At 40.5% G+C, this 20,987-nt stretch overlaps 1 protein-coding gene and 1 pseudogene across 1 annotated transcript in view; both read left to right on the top strand.

Moving 5' to 3' along the window:
- The window catches only part of CCDC126 (coiled-coil domain containing 126), a 114,761-nt gene that overhangs the window by 20,621 nt on the left and 73,153 nt on the right, over positions 1-20,987 (top strand). The gene's annotated exons all lie outside the window — the stretch shown is intronic.
- On the top strand, positions 8,263-9,125 carry LOC113910983 (annotated as a pseudogene).

Here is a 20,987-nt window from a genome sequence, read left to right on the forward strand (position 1 = left end):
TAGTTTGTACTCTCTTTACAGTTTTACCTGCTATGCATTATAGTCTGTATGAGGTTCCCTTGGGGAATTTAGAAGGGTTACCCGGAATTACTGTAACTTGGACCCTTGTGTCTAATAGAGCCAGGAGTATTTATCAGGTCATTAGAACTTGTGCCATGTGCCAAGTATGAGACTCGTGATATCCCATAAAATCAGGGAATGCGGTGTGACAGCAGCAAGGTATGCAGTGACAGAAGGACCATGGTCCCAGTCATACTTGCCTTTGCAAGAAGCCATGGCTTCCTGAGTGAAGGTGCCCCTGTCATACTGGTTAGGACTCTGAGTTCCAGCGCCCATCCACAAACACAGGGGTCAGAGAAGCAAAGTCTCCTCCTTCTAAAGGCAGTGCCTGGCACCTTGGCAGCCCACACTAGGTGGGAGTTGTCATTAATGCACAGGACTTATGAAAATTTTAGCCATTTGTCCTAATAGTCAGTGGCTGGGTCTGTGCTTAGAGTCAGGAAATATACCTGATCTAATACCCACTGGGAGAATTTACCCTCTGTGGGGCAATTAATAGTCTGAAAAGACATCTGAGGCACCTCAAATTAGCTTTAATGAGCAATGCTCTGAGGTTCAGGAAAACTCTGGTTGTTTCTTTTGGAGTTTGCGCTTTGGGATGGGAAGCCTCAGTATGCTGCAGTGTAGGGGAAAGTAGCAGAAAATGTGTGGTCCAAGGTGTGCTGTACATTCTCCAGGACCTGTGAATAATCAACTTCTGTATCTCAATTTTTCTTATGGTCTTTTGTTGAGCCAGGGCTCACCAGGGCTTTTCTTAGCAAATATTGATATAAATAACAGGATGGTAGAGTTATGCTTGCAAATGACCACAAGGAATGTCTTGTAGCTGCAGTGGTTGACTGATTGGCTCTCCCAGGTGAGCAATTCTATCTGGGAAGGGTCCATTCTTTGCTGGTGTTTCTTTCTGCTACTTTGTGGAAACAACCACACAGTTTAAGTCCAATTTTTTTTTGTTGGTTTGAAAGATCTATCCTTTGTTGAAAGTGCAGTATTGAAGTTCCCTGCTATTATTGTATTGATGTCTATTTCTCTCTTCAGGTATGTTAATGTTTGCTTTATATATTTAGGTGTTCTGATGTTGGGTACATCAATATTTCAACTGTCATATCCTTTTGAAGGATTCACCCTTGTATCATACAATGTTACAGATTTTGGTTTAGAGTCTATTTTGTCTAATGCAAGTATAACTACTGCTGCTTTCTTTTAGTTTCCATTTGCATGGAATATATTTTTCCATTGCTTCACTTTCAGTCTATGTGTGTTCTTTAAGCTGAAGTGAGTCTCTTGTGGGTAGCATATAGTTGAGTTTTGTTTTTTTATCCATTCAGCCACTCTATGTCTTTTGATTGGAGAATTTATTCCATTTACATTTAAAGTAATTACTGATAGTATGCACTTGCAAACTGAACTACTGCCATTTTGTTAATTATTTTCCAGCTGTTTTATAGTTATTTTGTTCCTTTCTTCCTCTCTCATTCTCTTCCTTTGTGATTTGATGATTTTTCTATTACATTTTTCAGTTCAGTTATTGTATTCTTCAGCTCTGTGATTTGTTTGGCACTTAAAAAAAATTTTTTTTTAAATTTTATTCATTTTAGAGAGAGAGCATGGGGAGAGGAGTAGAGGGGGATGGAGAGGGACAAGCAGACTTCACTGTGAGTGTGGAGTCCAACATAGGACTCAATCTCAAGACCCCAAGACCACAAACCTAGATGAAACCAAGAGTTGGATGCTTAACGGACTGAGCCACCCAGGTGCCCCTATTTGGTACTTTTTTATATTTTCTATCTCTTTGTTGAAATTCTCAGTTTGTTTATGCATTGTTCTGACCTATGACTTATGTTTTTAACAATTTGTTTATTTATTTTAGAAAGAGAGAATCGGGTGGGGAGGGGCAGAGGGAGAGGGAGAGAGAGAGAATCTCAAGCAGGCTCCACACCCAGTGCAGCGTCCAGTGCGAGATCATGACCTGAGTCGAAATCAAGAATCAGACCCTTAATTGACTGATCCCCCAGGCACCCCACTATGACTGAACTTTCTTTGGTTAATCACTTATCTCCATTTCATTACAATTTATTTCTAGGAATTTATCTTTTTCTTTTGTTTGGAATATATTCCCCTCTTTCTTCATTATCCTTGACTCTCTGTGTTGGTTTCTGTGCATTACATCCACATTTCCCATCTGATAGACTGGTCTTGTGCAGGAGATGAACCTTGCCAATCAGCCTGGTCTGAGCTCCTGGTTGCCTCTCAAAGCTTTGTGATTGTCCAAATTACCATTTTTGTTCTTAGTGGCTCCCAGTAACTGAAGGTGTGCCAAGACCTGACAGTGACCCAAAAGGAAGGATCACAGTTAGCACCTAGATGCAGGCTTATTAGAAGCTGGACTCTCAGGCACTAGTATGAAAGTTTGGAGTTAAACACCTTTTGGAGAGAAACTGGGAGATGAGCATTTTTATCTGTTCCCTCTGTGCTGAGCCCAGATATAGGGCTCAAGGAGCGGGGTCAGGTAAAGTTCACGAGTGCCTATTTAAAAACTACTTCTTTGTTTGCTGTAAATGCAAGCCCCGTTGACTATCAGAACTAGGTGATTTTGGGGCCAATCCTTTAGGTGGAAGCCTTAAAAGTTGGGACACTAGATGTGTGACCAAATCCTTTGATCCTCAGAGAGAAGCTGGTCCTCCTCAGTGAGGACTGATCTTAATGAAATGGAGTTGGGAATTCCCTCCTGATTGTGTGGCACTGTACCAGGGGTGAAGTTTATGGTGAGAGTGTATCTAAGTCTTTCCTACCTATTTTGATGTGGGTATTTTCTCATTTGCCTGATGTGTAAAAGTCATTCAGCTAATTTCTGAATTTCTCTCAGAGGTAATTACTCCATGTGTAGCTGTATATCTGATGCATCCATGGGAGGAGGGTAGTTCAGGAGCCTCTTATGTCACCATCTTGGTCCCTCCTTCCTCTTTCCTTTTTCTTTATTTTCAACACTTTTCCCACTTCAACTCACTTGCTTCCTATGTCACTAGGAAAACAAGAGAATTTCTATAAGCTCCCACTACCCTATCTACTTACCCAACAGCAGCTCTACCAACTACTGTTTCTTCCCTTTGTTACTACGGATGAATCATCCATGCTCTTAGACAGGGTCAGCTAATCCAGCAGTGGGTGTGCCGCCTGCTCATACCGGCTCACAAGGGCTGATTGTTAACATCATAGGAATTTTAAACCTCAAATAGTTCAGAATTAGCCACAACAGAAGTATTTATATTACAGAAATCAGCAAATGCTACAAATTGGTGCTTTTCCTCATGTTAGCCTGTGGTTAACATGTACTCCTTGCCTATTCATGCAATGTACCTTAAGATATACACACACATATTTATGTTTATGAGATGCGTTCATGTGGATATGTATAACTCTAGTTCATTCATTTTTACTGTCCTGCCCCACTCCACAAGAACATGAGCTCCATTTCCATCAGTTATACTCTCTGCTATATTTCTAGGGCTTGGAGCAATACCCAGCACAAAGCAGGCTCAATACATATTTATTTGATGGAACAAATGGGGTGTGTCTGAAATTTTACCTCTGCCACCTCTCTGAGTTAATGTTAATCAGTTATTTGGGAATTTAGTAGATCTTTTTATTTTTATTTTTTTAAGTAAACTCTGTGCCCAACGTGGTGCTCGAACTCACAACCCAGAGATCAAAAGTTGCATGCTATGTGGACTGGGTCAGCCAGGCGCCCGAGTTTAGTAGATCTTAATATGCTGAACTACTTGGGTTTTCAAGCCTTATCAAGGAATTCATTTTGCATGTCCTTTACAATCAGAAGAGGGCACTTTTGGGGGAAGAATAGGTAAGAGATGGTGAGTCATAAGTGTGGGGGACCCTACCTGGTTCAGGGATTCAGATGAGATCCCCCAGCGCTTCAGGGTGGCAGGAGAGTAGACTGCTTTGGGGATTCAGTGCCACCAGGTGGCAGTATGAGCACGCTAGAAAGCCAAGGTCAGGGATCGTGGCCACATGGGTCCCTGAATGCAGGTAGGTGACTCAAAGATAGACATTTCCTTCTATTTTTTACCCCCTTTGGCCAACTCATCTTTTGCAGCTTTATATAAGTTGTTGCTTTATATATCCCCTTACATTTGACAATACTAAATTTAAAATATTGGAGCAGAAGAAACCAGATTAAAAAAATTTTTTTAAGTTTTAATTAATTTATTCATTTTTTAAAAAGTAATCTCTGAACTCAACATGGGGCTTGAACTCACGACCCCAAGATCAAGAGTCGCGTGCTCGTCTGACTGAGCCAGCCAGGTGCCCCCTCCAAAATTTTTTTTATTGATATAAAATTCACATAACCTAAAAATTACTATTTCAACTATTTTAAGCTGCATGACTGAGTTTTAGTATATTTACAATTTTCTACAACCATTATTATTGTTAATTCCAGAATATTTGTATTACTCCAAAAAGTAACCCTGTACCAACTATGTAGTCAATCCCTATACTCCCTTCCCTCCATCCTCTAACAACCATTAATCTACTTTCTGTCTCTCTGGACTCGCCTACGCTGTGCATTTCATATAAATGGAATCATACAATATGCAGCACATTTTTTTTTCAGTTAAGTAGGCTCCGTGCCCAACATGGGGCTTGAACTCACAACCCTGAGATCAAGGGTTGCATGCTCTACTGACTGAGCCAGCCAGGTGCCACATATTTTTAATGGCAAGATTTATCTATGGTGCCAAAATAAGGCTATGTTCTGTCTAAAATATCAGAGTTTATACAGGATGGGAAAAACATACAGTTTTGAAATAATTAGTAACTCTAACTTGCCTTAATATATTTTTCCCCTAATATTTCTTTTTTTGTTTTGTTTTTATTATGTTATGTTAATCACCATACATTACATCATTAGTTTTTGATGTAGTGTTCCATGATTCATTGTTTGTGTATAACACCCAGTGCTCCATGCAGAACATGCCCTCTTTAATATCCATCACCAGGCTAACCCATCCCCCCAAACCCTCCTTAATATTTGATGACAGAGTTTTAGGGACTACCCAAATGAGGTTTGCCTGACTTCTTGCACAGGAACACACCTTAATTCTTTTGATTACAATGAGATAGAGACTAAAGGATAGAAGCAATAAAGACTGATTAATGCGGCTCCTGTCCCCTTAATTCCTTAGTAAATAAAAAGCAAAGCAGGGGCGCCTGGGTGGCTCAGTTGGTTAAACGTCTAAGGTCATGATCTCAGGGTCCTGGGACTGAGCCCCGAGGTGAAGCTCGCTCCCTGCTCAGCAGGGAGTCTGCTTCTCCCTCTCCCTCTCCCCCTCCCCCACCTCATGCTCCCTATCTCTCTCTCTCTCTCTCAAATAAATAAAATCTTAAAAAAAAAGAAGAAGAAAAGAAAAAGCAAAGCAGTATCCAGACGTTACCCATCATGTATTCAGGCTCCTGCTGAAGGCAGGATTCTTTAGTAGTCTTCATGGCTTTAGGCCCAGACTGGTTGCAACTGGTCCCTGATGGGTTTTGCCCACAGCCTGCAGCACTGACAATTATGGGGACAGTTAAGCATTCGTCAGCAACAGTTGCAGGAAGCAGGGAGAGGGGTTTGTCCTCCTTTTATAACTTTCCCAAAGGAAGAAATTGTGAGTTAACAGCAACACTTAATCACATCTTTCATCTTATTTGGGATACACAGAAAATAGATTCTCTTGAAGAGTTTTTTTTTTTTCCTTGAAGAGTATTTAAAGACAACTATATCAAAACAAAAGGAAATAGAATTTCTAACCTCAGGGGACATAAGCAGGGGATTTAAAGATGCTTCAAATTCTGAATATCACCTTCTCAGTTTGCAAAGGGCACAGATCTTTCTTTAAAGCTGTTGTCACTGGGGTGCCTGGGTGGCTCAGTTGGTTAAGCGACTGCCTTCGGCTCAGGTCATGATCCTGGGGTCCCTGGATCGAGTCCTGCATCTGGCTCCCTGCTCAGTGGGAAGTCTGCTTAGCCCTCTGACCCTCCCCCGTCTCATGTGCACTCTCTCTCTCTCAAATAAATAAATAAAATCTTAAAAAAAAAAAAGCAGGCGCCTGGGTGGCTCAGTTGGTTAAGCAACTGCCTTTGGCTCAGGTCATGATCCTGGAGTCCCGGGATCGAGTCCCGCATCGGGCTCCCTGCTTAGCAGGGAGTCTGCTTCTCCCTCTGACCCTCCCCCCTCTCATGTACTCTCTTTCTCTCTCATTCTCACTCTCTCAAAATAAATAATAAATAAATCTTTAAAAAAAAAGCAGTTGTCACTGGCTGTTAGTCCTGATGACCATGAAAAAGAAAATCATTACGTGTATGTGTGAGGGGTGTCAGGCCCAAGAAGTTTTTTCTGAGCAGCTCCCAGAACCCTGAGTTAACATCTTCACTAGTTAAAACAGAAAGATGTGTATGCTTTAAAAATTGGAATTAACTGAAGTAAAAATGACAGTAATGTAGGGAGAAAGTGACTCTACCTAAGTCATAAATTATTATAACAATAGGAATATCCAACTATATCTTGAAAACTACAAAGAAAAAATCAGATTATATAAAGTGCAAAGAAAAGACAAGCATAGGGACACTTAGGTGGCTCAGTCAATTAAGCGTCTGCCTTCGGCTCAGGTCATGATCCCTGCATCCTGGGATCGAGTCCCGCATCAGCCTCCCTGCTCAGCAGGGAGCCTGCTTCTCCCTCTCCCACTCCCTCTGCTTGTGTTCCCTCTCTCGGTCAAATAAATAAATAAAATCATAAAAAAGAAAGACAAGCATAAATCCATGGAAGTGATTTTCATTCATTTATTATCATTTATTAAATATGTATTTTCCTTGTACTGTGGTAGATGTACCATGATTAAGAAGATTGGGTTGCCCTTAAATATTCAATTCTGGAGCGCCTGGGTAGCTCAGTTGGTTGGGTGACTGCCTTCGGCTCAGGTCATGATCCAGGAGTCCCTGGATCGAGTCCCGCGTCGGGCTCCCTGCTCAGCAGAGAGTCTGCTTCTCCCTCTGACCCTCCGCCCTCTCATGTGCTCTCTCTCTCTCTCATTCTCTCTGTCTCAAATAAATAAATAAATAAATACATAAATAAATAAAAATCTTTAAAAAAATATTCAATTCTGATTACATAATTTTAAATGACTTCAATGAAGAAGAAAGGAAGGAGGTATCTGAGGAAGACAGTATGATATTATGAGATATTTTCTGATTAGTTCAGATTTTGAGACAAAATTTACATATGATGGAAATAAGGAAATATGACTAAGGATTAATAGAATATCATAAATCTGTAAAAACACGAAAGTCCCAAATAAGTTGAGAATTGTAAATCTGCTGAGGACAAATAAAAAAGTTTCATAAATCATATTTAGAGCAAAAAGATAATGGAAGAGTTAGGTCTGATGCTTGGGGCTGACTCTATAATGTGAACAAGTGGCAGAGTAAGCAGAATCTTTGAGTCTCTCTTTCATGTCAAGGGGAATGTTTTCATATTTAAAAAAGGTAAAACCATAGTGGGCTAGAAGGAACTGGAGCCTAAGATGGATGAGAAAGGCAGTACCTAAGTTGTGTGGAGGTCTAAATAATTTCAGTCAACTAGACTGCATGAATTGTGTCTAGCATACTCAGTCAAGAATGAATAGTTGAATATTTGTTATTTTGAAAATCAAAGAGGGTTGCCTGGGTGGCTCAGTCAGTTAAGTGCCTGCCTTCAGCTTAGGTCATGACCCCGGGGTCCTGGGATCGAGTCCTGCATTGGGCTCCCTGCTCAGAGGGGAGCCTTCTTCTCCCTCTCCCTCTGTCTGCCGCTCCCCATGCTTGTGCTCTCTCTCTCTGTCAAATAAAAATCTTTAAAAATAAAAAAAAGAAAATTAAGGAGAATGACACCAAGTTCAGATATCAGCAAATACAGTGGCAACTTCCCAAAAGAAGATGGAGCTCTTTCCTGTCTTTTTTTTTTAAAGATTTTATTTACTTATTTGAGAGAGAGAGAGAGAGAGAGAGCACAAGAGGGGGGAGGGTCAGAGGGAGAAGCAGACTCCCTGCTAAGCAGGGAGCCCGATGTGGGACTCGATCCCGGGACTCCAGGATCATGACCTGAGCCAAAGGCAGTCGCTTAACCAACTGAGCCACCCAGGTGCCCGGAACTCTTTCCTGTCTTGCAAGATGGCGGGTGAAAAAGCTGACAAGCCCTATACTAAGGAGAAAAAACCTGGGCCAAGAAGGCCAATTCTGGTGGCAAGGTCAAGAAGGGTAACCATGAGGCTAAAATACCAAAGAAGGAGAAGCTCCACTGCAAGCCCTGTCCTAGTCAGAGGATTTGGTGGATATTCCCAATATGCTGTGTATTCCAGAAAGGCCATGTACAAGAGGAAGTATTCAGCAGCTAAATCCAGGGTTGAAAAGAAAAAGAAGGTTCTTGCTACTGTTACAAAACCAGTTGGTGGTGACAAGAATGGTGGTACCCAAGTGGTTAAACTTTGCAAAATGTCTAGGTATTGTCCTACTGAAGATGTGCCTCAAAAGCTGTTGAGCCACGGCAAAAAAAAAAAAAAAACCTTCCAGTCAGCGTGTGAGAAAACTGTGAGCTAGCATCACTCCTGGCACCATTTTGATCATTCTCACTGGGTGCCATAGAGGCAAGGAGGTGGTTTTCCTGAAGCAACTGAGCAGTGGCTTGCAAGTTGTGACCAGACCTCTCGCCCTCATTCGGGTTGCTTTGCGTAGAACACTAGAAGTTTGTCATTGCCATCTCCATCAAAATTGGTATCAGCAGTGTGAAAATCCCAAAACACCTCACTGATGCTTACTTCAAGAAGAAGAGGCTGCATAAACCTAGACACCAGGAAACTGAGATCTTCAACATGGAGAAAGAGAAATGTGAGATTACAGAGCAGCACAAGGTTGATGGGAAAGCTGTGGACTCACAAATCTGGCCAAAAATCAAAGCTGTTCCTCAGCTTCAGGGCTACCTCCCCTCTGTGTTTTCTCCCACAAATAGAATTTACCCTCACAAATTGGTGTTCTAAATTTCTTACAAAGAAGGGTGCCTGGGTGCTTGGGCAGCTCAGACCCGTTAAATGTCTGACTTCGGCTCAGGTCATGATCTCAGGGTCCTTGAATGGAGGCTCATGTTGGGCTCTGTGCTTAGGGAGCAGTTTGCTTCTCCATCTCCCTCTGCTCCCCCACCTCCTGTACTCCCCCCACCTCGAATAAATAAATAATTTAAATAAATAAATAAAATATCTAACAAAGAACTAATTAAATAACCAATCCATTAAAAGAAAAGAAGAAGAGGGTGGAGTACTCAGACCTGATTTTGCTCCCGGGCAAGATTCAGGAAAGGATTATTCAAAGTATCATTTATGTGCTCTTACCAAGTAAACACATTATTAGAAGTGAGAATTTGCTAGGGACATGTATTTTCAGATTAACCTTTCTTTCTTTTGATAGGATTAATGAATTTGTGAAAAAGTGAAATAAATCCTGACTTCTACAAGGTTTTGGAATAGTTTCCTTATTACATCTTCTAGATTCCAAGGTCCTCAAGTGCAAGAGATTATGCTTCATTTGTCTTTGGGTCCCTAATGCCTGAACAGTTCTTTTTCTTTCTTTTTTTTTTTTTAAGATTTTATTTATTTGACAAGAAGAGACACAGCGAGAGAGGGAACACAAGCAGGGGGAGTGGGAGAGGGAGAAGCAGGCTTCCCGCCGAGCAGGAGCTTGATGTAGGGCTCGATCCCAGGACCCTGGGACTGTGACCCGAGCCAAAGGCAGATGCTTAACGACTGAGCCACCCAGGCGCCCCCAGGAACAGTTCTTAATAGTTTGCTATAGTCTGTGCTCTGGATAAATAAGTATATTAATTGAATGAAGGCTGCAGAAGTATGGCTCAGAAGCTGGTACAATTGAATGGTTACTGGTTAGACAATTTTTTTAAAAAAATATTGCTGATGTCACATTTCCATCTTTTTAAAAGATTTTATTTTATTTTTAAGATTTTATTTATTTATTTGACAGAGAGAGAGAGAGACAGCGAGAGAGGGAACACAAGCAGGGGGAGTGGGAGAGGGAGAAGCAGGCTTCCTGCTGAGCAGGGAGCCCAATGTAGGGCTCAATCCCAGGACCCTGGGATCATGACCTGAGACGAAGGCTGAGCCACCCAGGCTCCCCCTGGTTAGACAATCTTACCTAAAAGATCCAGCCAATGGCTAGATATCAAACTAGACAAATGAGAAGTTCAAACTGTGAAATAATAGGTAAAGCACAATACCAGTTTGGTTTTGAAAATGATATATTTGCGTGGAATAATAGGGGGAAAATCTTTATGTATTTCAGAAGGGAGTTTATGGCTAGTATGGCTGTTCTAGTGAACAATCAATATTCAGTGAAATTAAAAATTTGACTCCTGGGCGCCTGGGTGGCTCAGTTGGTTAGGCGACTGCCTTCGGCTCAGGTCATGATCCTGGAGTTCCGGGATCGAGTCCCACATCGGGCTCCCTGCTTGGCGGGGAGTCTGCTTCTCCCTCTGACCCTCTTCCCTCTCGCGCTTTCTATCTCTCATTCTCTCTCTCTCTGAAATAAATAAATTAAAAAAAAAATTGACTCCTGAGTATGTATTTCTTTGTAGATCCTTAAGGAGACAGAAATGAGAATATTTATCATATTTTTTAAAATTTTGTTTGTTGGGACACCTGGGTGGTTCCGTCAGTTGAGCGTCTGCCTTTGGCTCAGGTCATGATCCCAGGATCCTGGGATCGAGTCCCGCGTCGGGCTCCCTGCTCAGCGGGGAGCCTGCTTCTCGCTCTGCCTGCTGCTCCCCCTTGTGCTCTCTCTCTGACAAATAAATAAATAAAAATCTTAAAACACACACACACACGCACGCATTTATTAATAAAAAATAAATAAATAAAATAAAATTTTGTTTGTAGCAAAGGATAGGAAGCAACATAGAGGCAGTACCTTAGACGTGGGTAAGTGGTTTGTGACATAAATATAGCAGCTGAGGAACTTTGGCAATAACGAACAATTCATATTACTAAATGTGTACGTGTGGTTTAGACATATGTGCTTAAAATGGAAAGCTGATGCTTTAAATTGGACACTGAAAGAATTATGAATAGCTTTACTTTCATAAAAATATGTTAAAAGTTTAGTTAAATTTTCAGAAAACTGAATTTAAAATTCAGCTTTATTTAAACAATTTTGGCTGAATACTCTAATATCTATTAATTATAATTTATGTTGCATTTTAATATAAATAATTTTGGATACTTTTGAAGAAAAAAGATTTTTTTGAAAATAGTATATGATATTTCATTTTAATTTTTACTTTTACATGTATTTTAACTTTCTTTTTAAAGATTTTATTTATTTATTTGAGAGAGAGAGCGCCCAAGTTGGGGGGGAGGGTCAGAGGAAGAGGGAGAAGCAGACTTACCCCTTCCAAGGAGCTGGGCTCAACAACGACACAGGGTTTGGGCCTCTATGCCAGGACCCTGAGATCATGACCTGAGTTGAAGTCAGACACTTAACTGACTGAGCCACCCAGGCGCCCCTGTATTTTAACTTTTAAAATGAAAATATATTTAAGTTGTGTAAAATCTGAATATATTACAGATTATTTTTTAATTTGGATTGTTGAGAATAAATACAAGTCAAGGTCATCACAAATATAGAAAATACAAAAGTGGAGCTCAAAAAGAAAAACTGAAAAGAAATGAAATGGAAAGTCTTTTTTTTTTTCTGTAAATTTTATGCCCATCGTGGGGTTTGAACCCACAACCCTCTGAGATTGAGAGTAGCATGCTCTGCTGACAGAGCCAGCCAGGCTTACTAAAATAGGAAGTCTTTTTTGTTTTTGTTGTTCACACTCTTCTTCTTCTTCTTCTTCTTCTTTTTTTAAATTTTTTTGACAGAGAGAGAGGGAACACAAGCAGAGGGAGTGGGGGAGGGAGAAGCAGGCTTCCTGCTGAGCAGGGAGCCCGATGCGGGCTCAATCCCAGGGGATGCGGGGCTTGATCCCAGGACCCTGGGATCGTGACCTGAGCCAAAAGCAGAGGCTTAACAACTGAGCCAGTCAGGCACCCCTAGGAAGTCTTTAAAAGAAGCAGTTTGCTTAAATTTTTAGAAGTTGGAAACAATGATAGATAGTTGAGAATGGTTCACTTAACATTCTTGAATAGATTACAGGTTGTTTATTTAATGGAGATTTAATAACTAATCAATACAATGAAAGCAGGAAGAAAATTATTCTCTTCAAATACACAACTTGAGTGGGTCAAATGAAATCTCTGTAATTTCACCTTCTTTACTAATTAAGGTTTGGCAACCGACTGAAGCAATTAGAATTAATTGAGAATTATTCATGAAATCAGCAGGTGATTGAGAAAGAGAAACCCTGAGGTTTTCAGTGTTTGTTGAGCAATGATGCTGGACAATGACCATCACATTCTTCTGTTTCAACTGAATGATTGTAATTTTAATTTTTATTTTCACTCAGGAAAAATTTAGTAATTTCCTTTACACCAAAATGCTTTCAAACGGAGTACAAAACTATAGAATTTGTATTTTATATTTTAAGTTTAAAGGCTATGTATTTGGTTATGCTGTTATGCATCTCACAACCAATTTTCAAGGTCAACTTTGGCCAACAAAATATTTGTGACTAGAAATAATTTAGGGTTCTGATTAAAAGAACGGAAATGTCACTGGCACACACATGCTATTATGGAGCTGGGAAAAGAAAAGATTGAGTAATTGTCAAACAATGATAGCATTTATCAACACAAATAAACACTGACATAGGACATTATTGTAATACTTTTTTTTTGAAGACTTTATTTATTTAAGACAGAGTGAGAGAGAGAGAGAGAGCGGACGCATAGAGGGAAAGGGAGAGGGAGACTGCCTGACTTGGGGCTTGATTCCAGGGCCCTCATGACCTGAGCCGAAGGCAGACGATTAATGGGCTGAGCCACCCAGGTGCCCCTATTGTAATACTCTTAAAGTAATTTTATTTATTTATTTATTTATTTATTTATTTATTTATTTTTAAAAGATTTTATTTATTTATTTATTTGACAGAGAGAGACACAGTGAAAGAGAGGAAACACAAGCAGGGGGAGTGGGAGATGGGGAAGCAGGCTTCCCTCTGAGCAGGGAGCCTGATGCGGGGTTCGATCCCAGGGCCCAGGTATCATGAACCAAGCGGAAGGCAGACACCTAACGACTGAGCCACCCAGGTGCCCCAAAGTAATTTTATTTTAACAGCACAACATTTACAGAAAGCAACAGAACATTTCTAGATTCAGAATAAATGATTTTGAAAGTTGAAGCTAGAGTGGCTAAACATTTAAGACAGATAAATAATTATCACTATCTAGGATGGAAAATTAAGTACAAGATTATTAATTTAATGGCTAGTGAAGTGAGAGAAGAAATCATACACAAAATAAAACTTAAATGTTTACATTATCAACTTCAATTCGATTGTAAAGTCATGTTGAATAATTATACACACGTATACACACACTTACTTTTGAACTACCATAAGAAAACAAAGTGAAAAATTAAAGAATGTTTCATTGGTATTACCCCTATTGTAAAAAAAAAAAAAAAAGTACAAGATTTTGGCCAAAGAGAAGAACTGAGAAAACATTTGTCAATTTAAAGCATCGATTCAAAAGATTACTGAAGGTAAGTCCACTAAGAAACAAATGTGGAGGGGCACCTGGGTGGCTCAGTCCGTTAAGCGTCCAACTCTTGGTTTCCGCTCAGGTCATGATCTCAGGGTCCCGAGATTGAGCCCCACATCAGGCTGTGTGCTCAGCATGGAGTCTGCTTGAGATTTTGTCTTTCCATCTCCCTCTGCCCCTCCCCCCTTTCACGCTCTGTCTCTCTCTATCTAAAAAATAAATAAATAAATCTTAACAACAGCAAAAAGAAACAAATGTGGATGGCCCTGGAGGCACATTTTCTGGCTCGGTGGCTTACTAGAGAGCTGGCTCAGCGGGACTGACCCTGTCCGCAGAGGAACAACTAAGTTGTTGGCTAATGCCAGGGTTCCTGGCAGGTAGAGACTCTTCAAGACTGTTCCCAAGGCACTGGGTGTAAGAACTCAGCCTTGGGCTTACACACTCTTAGTGTTCTTCTTGGGCCTGAGATGCCTTGATATATTCTTGTTTCTTGGAGAAACTAGATCTTCCCTATACTCTCTTAGTCTGGTTAATAAATATGTAACACAGGGATGGGGCAGAATCCGTTCTTGTTGAGTGCTTGTGGAAGATCTAGTCCATTGCCTTAGGCAGGCCCTGGGACTTTGACCAAGATGCATTGAGAACATCTATGCCAGGCCTATGTCATAGGGTAATGAGAAATCAGGGGACTGTGTGTATGTTTTACCAGTAAATCCTATGTAATAGATGTGCCATGCAGCACTAGTGGTGTATGTCTGTGTCAGTGATCTGGTCCATGTATGAGGAAGACTACGATAAAGGCCTTGCTAAAATAAGGTGAATATACCATAATTTAGCCCTATCCCAAACATTCCTGAAACCATTTATGAGCTTTGTTTGAATCTGTTGGTTTTAATCATGTTAATAGTAATGATATTCTTTGGAACAAACCAAGGGTTGCATGCAACATTCTGGATCTGCCCAAATGTTGAACATCTTGATGAAGCATATACAAAAATCACTCTTGAACACGTGGAGAAAATATTTTGTCAAAATATTACATTTTGTTAAGATAATTGGATTTAATTTAGACAAGATATAAGATGCATTAGAAAAGTTTAAAAAAAAATAGAAGATTTCAGAGGAGGAGCAAGATAGTGGAGGAGTAGGAGACTTACATTTCGTCTGGTCCCAGGAATTCAGCTAGATAGGTATCAAAATATTCTGAACACCTATGAACTCAACAGGAGATGGAAGAAAAGAATAGCAGCAACTCTCTGAACAGAAAAGCGACCACTTTCTGGAAGGTAGGACGTGCGGAGAAGTGAATCTTCTAGACGGCGGGGGAGGGGGCCTCCGTCAGCGGCTACTGGCAAGTGATAGAGCCCCGGAGCACAAAATCATAACTTTTAGAAGTCTGCTCCGCTGAGGGACGTTGCTCCAGTGGCAAAGCAGGAGGGTGGAACCCTTGCTGGGACAGTGTGGTCTCAGGACCCTCGGGGTCCTGAAAGAAAGAAAGACTGGGGGTGCCTGAGTGCGGCAGAGGTCCCAGGTATCAGAGTGGGGAAGCCGGCTGCAGAGAGGGAGCCGAGGAGCAGGCTCTCACCTCGGGGTTGCCATAAACCGTGATCTGCGGCACAGTAGGGCCCCTGCTCTTCCAGCAGGGACCCAACAAGTGGCAGATCCGGGGAGACTCCCCTTTCTCCCCCGGGAGGAGTGGTGTGGGAGCGCACTGCAGGGATCTGCTGTGTTTGGAGATTCCACATGGGGTCGGGTGCCAGAGATAGAAATGCTCGGTCACAGGCTGGGTGAGCACGGAGTGCAGCTGGAGACTGGGGAGACGGGAGTGATTGACTACTTTTCTCTGGGGGCACACTGAGGAGTGGGACCCCGAGTTCTCGGCTCCTCCAGGCCAGAGATTGGGAGGCGGCCGTTTCATTCTCGTCCTCCAAAGCTGTACAGAAAGCTTGCAGGGAACAAAAGCTCCCAAGAGCAAACCCAAGCAGATTACTTAGCCCGGACCAGCAAGGGCCGGGCAATTCCGCCTCCAGCAAAGACATCTGAGAACCACTGCAACAGGCCCCTCCCCCAGAAGATCATCAAGGACAGCCAGCCAAGACCAAGTTTACCAATCAATGAGAATGGCAGAACTCCAGCGCTAGGGGAATACTGCACATAAAATCCATGGCTTTTTGACCATGATTCTTTAGTCTTTCAAAGTTAATTTTTAAAATTTTCTTTTTCTATTTTTTTTGAATTTTTCTTCTTTCCCTTTTCAACCAACATCTTATCAATCCTTTTTTAAAAATCTTTTATTTTTCATTTTTAGTCATATTCTATCCCTTCATTGTAGTTAACCTGATTTTTTGTATATATATAAGTTGTTCTCTCTTTAAAATTTTGGGATACAGTTTCTTCTAACAGGCCAAAATACGCCCCAAATCTAGTGTGTAGCACTGATCTATTCACCAGCCTGATCATATTTGATCATATTTTTTTTCCTTTTTCCTTTTTTCTTTTATCTTTTTTCTTTCTTTCCCTTTCTTTTCCCCTGGTTTCAGGTCTCTTCTGATTTGTTTAGTGTATATTTTTCTGGGGCCGTTGTTACCCTGTTAGCATTTTGTTCTCTCATTCATCTGTTCTCTGGACAAAATGACAAGACAGAAAAACTCACCTCAAAAAAAAAGAACAAGAGGCAGTACTGACTGCCAGGGACCTGATCAAGACGGACAGACATTAGTAAGATGTTGGAACTAGAGTTCAGAATGATGATTATAAAGATACTAGCTGGGCTTGAAAAAAGCATGGAAGATACTAGAGAAACCCTTTCTGGAGAAATAAAAGAACTAAAATCAAACCAAGTTGAAATCAAAAAGGCTATTAATGAGGCGCAATAAAAAATGGAGGCTCTAACTGCTAGGATAAATGAGGCAGAAGAGAGAATTAGTGATATAGAAGACCAAATGATGGAGAATAAAGAAGCTGAGAGAAAGAGAGAGAAACAACTACTGGATCACAAGGGCAGAATTCGAGAGATAAGTGTTACCATAAGATGAAACAATATTAGAATAATTGGGATCCCAGAAGAAGAAGAAAGACAGAAAGGGGCAGAAGGTATATTGGAGGAAATTATAGCAGAGAACTTCCCTAATTTGGGGAAGGAAACAGGCATCAAAATCCAGGAGACACAGAGAACCCCCCTCAAAATCAATAAAAATAGGTCAACACCCTGACACCTAATAGTAAAACTTGTAAGTCTCAGAGACAAAGAGAAAGTCCTGAAAGCAGCTCGTGACAAGAGGTCTGTAACCTATAATGGTAGAAATATTAGATTGGCAACAGACCTATCCCCAGAGACCTGGCAGGCCAGAAAGGACTGGCATGATATCTTCAGAGCACTAAATGAGAAAAATATGCAGCCAAGAATACTACATCCAGCTAGGCTGCCATTGAAAATTGAAGGAGAGATAAAAGCCTTCCAAGACAAACAAAAACTAAAAGAATTTGCAAACACAAAACCAGCCCTACAAGAAATATTGAAAGGGGTCCTGTAAGCAAAGAGAGAGCCTAAAAGTAACATAGACCAGAAAGGAACAGAGACAATATACAGTAACAGTCACCTTACAGGCAATACAATGGCACTAAATTCATATCTTTCAATAGTTACCCTGAATGTAAATGGATTAAATGCCCCAAACAAAAGACACAGGGTATCAGATTGGATGAAAAAAACAAGACCCATCGATATGCTGTCTGCAAGAGACTCATTTTAGACTCAAAGACACCTCCAGATTGAAAGTGAGGGGGTGGAAAACCATTTACCATACTAATAGACACCAAAAGAAACCTGGGGTGACAATCCTTATATCAGACAAATTAGATTTTATTTTATTTTTTTATTTTTATATATTTTTAAATATTTATTTATTTGACAGAGAGAGACACAGCAAGAGAGGGAACACAAGCAGGGGGAGTGGGAGAGGGAGGAGCAGACTTCCCGCGGAGCAGGGAGCCCAATGCGGGGCTCAATCCCAGGACCCTGGGATCATGACCTGAGCCAAAGGCAGACACTTAACGACTCAGCCACCCAGGCACCCCAGACAAATTAGATTTTAAACCAAAGACTATAATAAGAGATAAGGAAGGACACTATATCATACTTAAAGGGTCTATCCAACCAGTAGATCTAACAATTGTAAATATCTATGCCCCTAACATGGGAGCAGCCAATTATATAAGCCAATTAATAACAAAATCAAAGAAACACATTGACAATAATACAATAATAGTAGGGGACATTAACACCCCCCCCTCACTGAAATGGAGAGATCATCTAAGTAAAAGATCAACAAGGAAATAAAGACTTTAAATGACACACTGACCAAATGGACTTCACAGACATATTCAGAACATTCCATCCCAAAGCAACGGAATACACATTCTTCTCTAGTGCCCATGGAACATTCTCCAGAATAGATCACATCCTAGGTCACAAATCAGGTCTCAACCAGTAACAAAAGATAGGAATCATTCCCTGCATATTTTTGGACCACAATGCTTTGAAACTAGAACTCAATCATGAGAGGAAAGTGGGAAAGAACTCAAATACGTGGAGGCTAAAGAGCATCCTACTAAAGAATGAATGGGTCAACCAGGAAATTAAAGAAGAATTAAAAAATTCATGGAAACAAATGAAAATGAAAACACAACTGTCCAAAACCTTTGGGATGCAGCAAAGGCAGTCCTAAGAGGAAAGTATATAGCAATACAAGCCTTTCTCAAGACACAAGAAAGGTCTCAAATACACAACCTAACCCTACACCTAAAGGAGCTGGAGAAAGAACAGCAAATAAAGCCTGAACCCATCAGGAGAAGAGAAATAATAAAGATCAGAGCAGAAATCAATGAAATAGAAACCAAAAGAACAGTAGAACAGATCAATGAAACTAGGAGCTGGTTCTTTGAAAGAATTAATAAGATTGATAAACCCCTGGCCAGACTTATCAAAAAGAAAAGAGACATGACCCAAATAAAATCATGAATGAAAGAGGAGAGATCACAACCAACACCAAAGGAATACAAACAATTATAAGAACATATTATGAGCAATTATATGCCAGCAAATTAGATAATCTGGAAGAAATGGATGCATTCCTAGAGATGTATCAACTACCAAAATTGAACCAGGAGGAAATAGAAAACCTGAACAGACCTATAAGCACTAAGGAAATTGAAGCAGTCATCAAAAATCTCCAAACAAACAGCCCAGGGCCAGATGGCTTCCCAGGGGAATTCTACCAAACATTTAAAGAAGAATTAGTACCTATTCTTCTGAAACTGTACCAAAAAATAGCAATGGAAGGAAAACTTCCAAAACTCATTTTATGAGGCCAGCATTACCTTGATCCCAAAATCAGACAAAGACCCCATCTAAAAGCGGAATTACAGACCAATATTCCTGATGAACATGGATGCAAAAATTCTCACCAAAATACTGGGCAATAGGATCCAACAGTACATTAAAAGGATTATTCACCACGACCAAGTGGTTTTTATTCCTGGGCTGCAAGTTTGGTTCAACATCTGCAAATCAATCAATGTGATAAAATACATTCATAAAAGAAAGAACAAGAACCATATGATCCTCTCAATAGATGCAGAAAAATCATTTGACAAAGTACAGCATCCTTTCTTGACTAAAACTCTTCAGAGTATAGGGAGAGAGGGTACATACCTCAATATCATAAAAGCCATCTATGAAAAGCCCACAGCAAATATCATTCTCAATGGGGAAAAACTGAGAGCTTTCCCCCTAAGGTCAGGAACACAGCAGGGATATCCACTATCACCACTGCTATTCAACATAGTATTAGAAGTCCTAGCCACAGCAATCAGACAACAAAAAGAAATAAAAGGTATCCGAATCAGCAAAGAAGTCAAACTCTCACTCTTTGCAGATGATATGATACTTTATGTGGAAAACCAAAAAGACTCCACCCCAAAACTGCTAGAACTCATACAGGAATTCAGTAAAGTGGAAGGATATAAAATCAATGCCCAGAAATCAGTGGCATTCCTATACACCAACAACAAGACAGAAGAAAGAGAAATTAAGGAGTCGATCCCATTTACAATTGCACCCAAAACCATAAGATACCTAGGAATAAATCTAACCAAAGAGTCAAAGGATCTGTACTCAGAAAACTATAAAATACTCATGAAAGAAATTGAGGAAGACAGATAGAAATGGAAAAACGTTCCATGCTCATGGATTGAAAGAACAAATATTGTGAACATGTCAGTGCTACCTAGAGCAATCTACACATTCAAAGCAATCCCTATCAAAATACCATCCACTTTTTTCAAAGAAAGGGAACAAATAATCCTAAAATTTGTATGGAACCAGAAAAGACCCTGAATAGCCAGAGGAATGTTGAAAAAGAAAAGCAAAGCTGGTGGCATCACAATCCCAGACTTCAAGCTCTATTACAAAGCTGTAATCATCAAGACAGTATGGGTACTGGCACAAAAACAGACACATAAGTCAATGGAACAGAATAGAGAGCCCAGAAATGGACCCTCAACTCTATAGTCAACTAATCTTTGACAAAGCAGGAAAGAATGTCCAATGGAAAAAGACAGTCTCTTCAACTAACGGTGTTGGGAAAATTGGACAGCCACATGCAGAAGAATGAAACTGGACCATTTCCTTACCCCACACACAAAAATAGACTCAAAATGGATGAAAGACCTAAATGTGAGACGGGAGTCCATCAAAATCCTTGAGGAGAACACAGGCAGCAACCTCTTCGACCTCGGCCGCAGCAACTTCTTCCTAGACCCATCGCGAAAGGCAAGGGAAGTAAGGGCAAAAATGAACTATTGGGACTTCATCAAGATAAAAACTTTTGCATAGCAAAGGAAACAGTCAACAAAACCAAAGACAACCGACAGAATGGGAGAAGATATTTGCAAATGACATATCAGATAAAGGGCTAGTATCTAAAATCTATAATGAGCATATCAAACTCAACACCCAAAGAACAAATAACCCAATCAAGACATGGGCAGAAGACATGAACAGACATTTTTCCAAAGAAGACATCCAAATGGCCAACAGACACATGAAAATGTGTTCAACATCGCTTGTCATCAGGGAAATCCAAATCAAAACCTCAATGAGATATCACCTCACACCAGTCAGAATGGCTAAAA

The sequence above is a fragment of the Zalophus californianus genome, chromosome 12 (assembly GCF_009762305.2).
Source record: "Zalophus californianus isolate mZalCal1 chromosome 12, mZalCal1.pri.v2, whole genome shotgun sequence".
Taxonomy (NCBI): Eukaryota; Metazoa; Chordata; class Mammalia; order Carnivora; family Otariidae; genus Zalophus; species Zalophus californianus.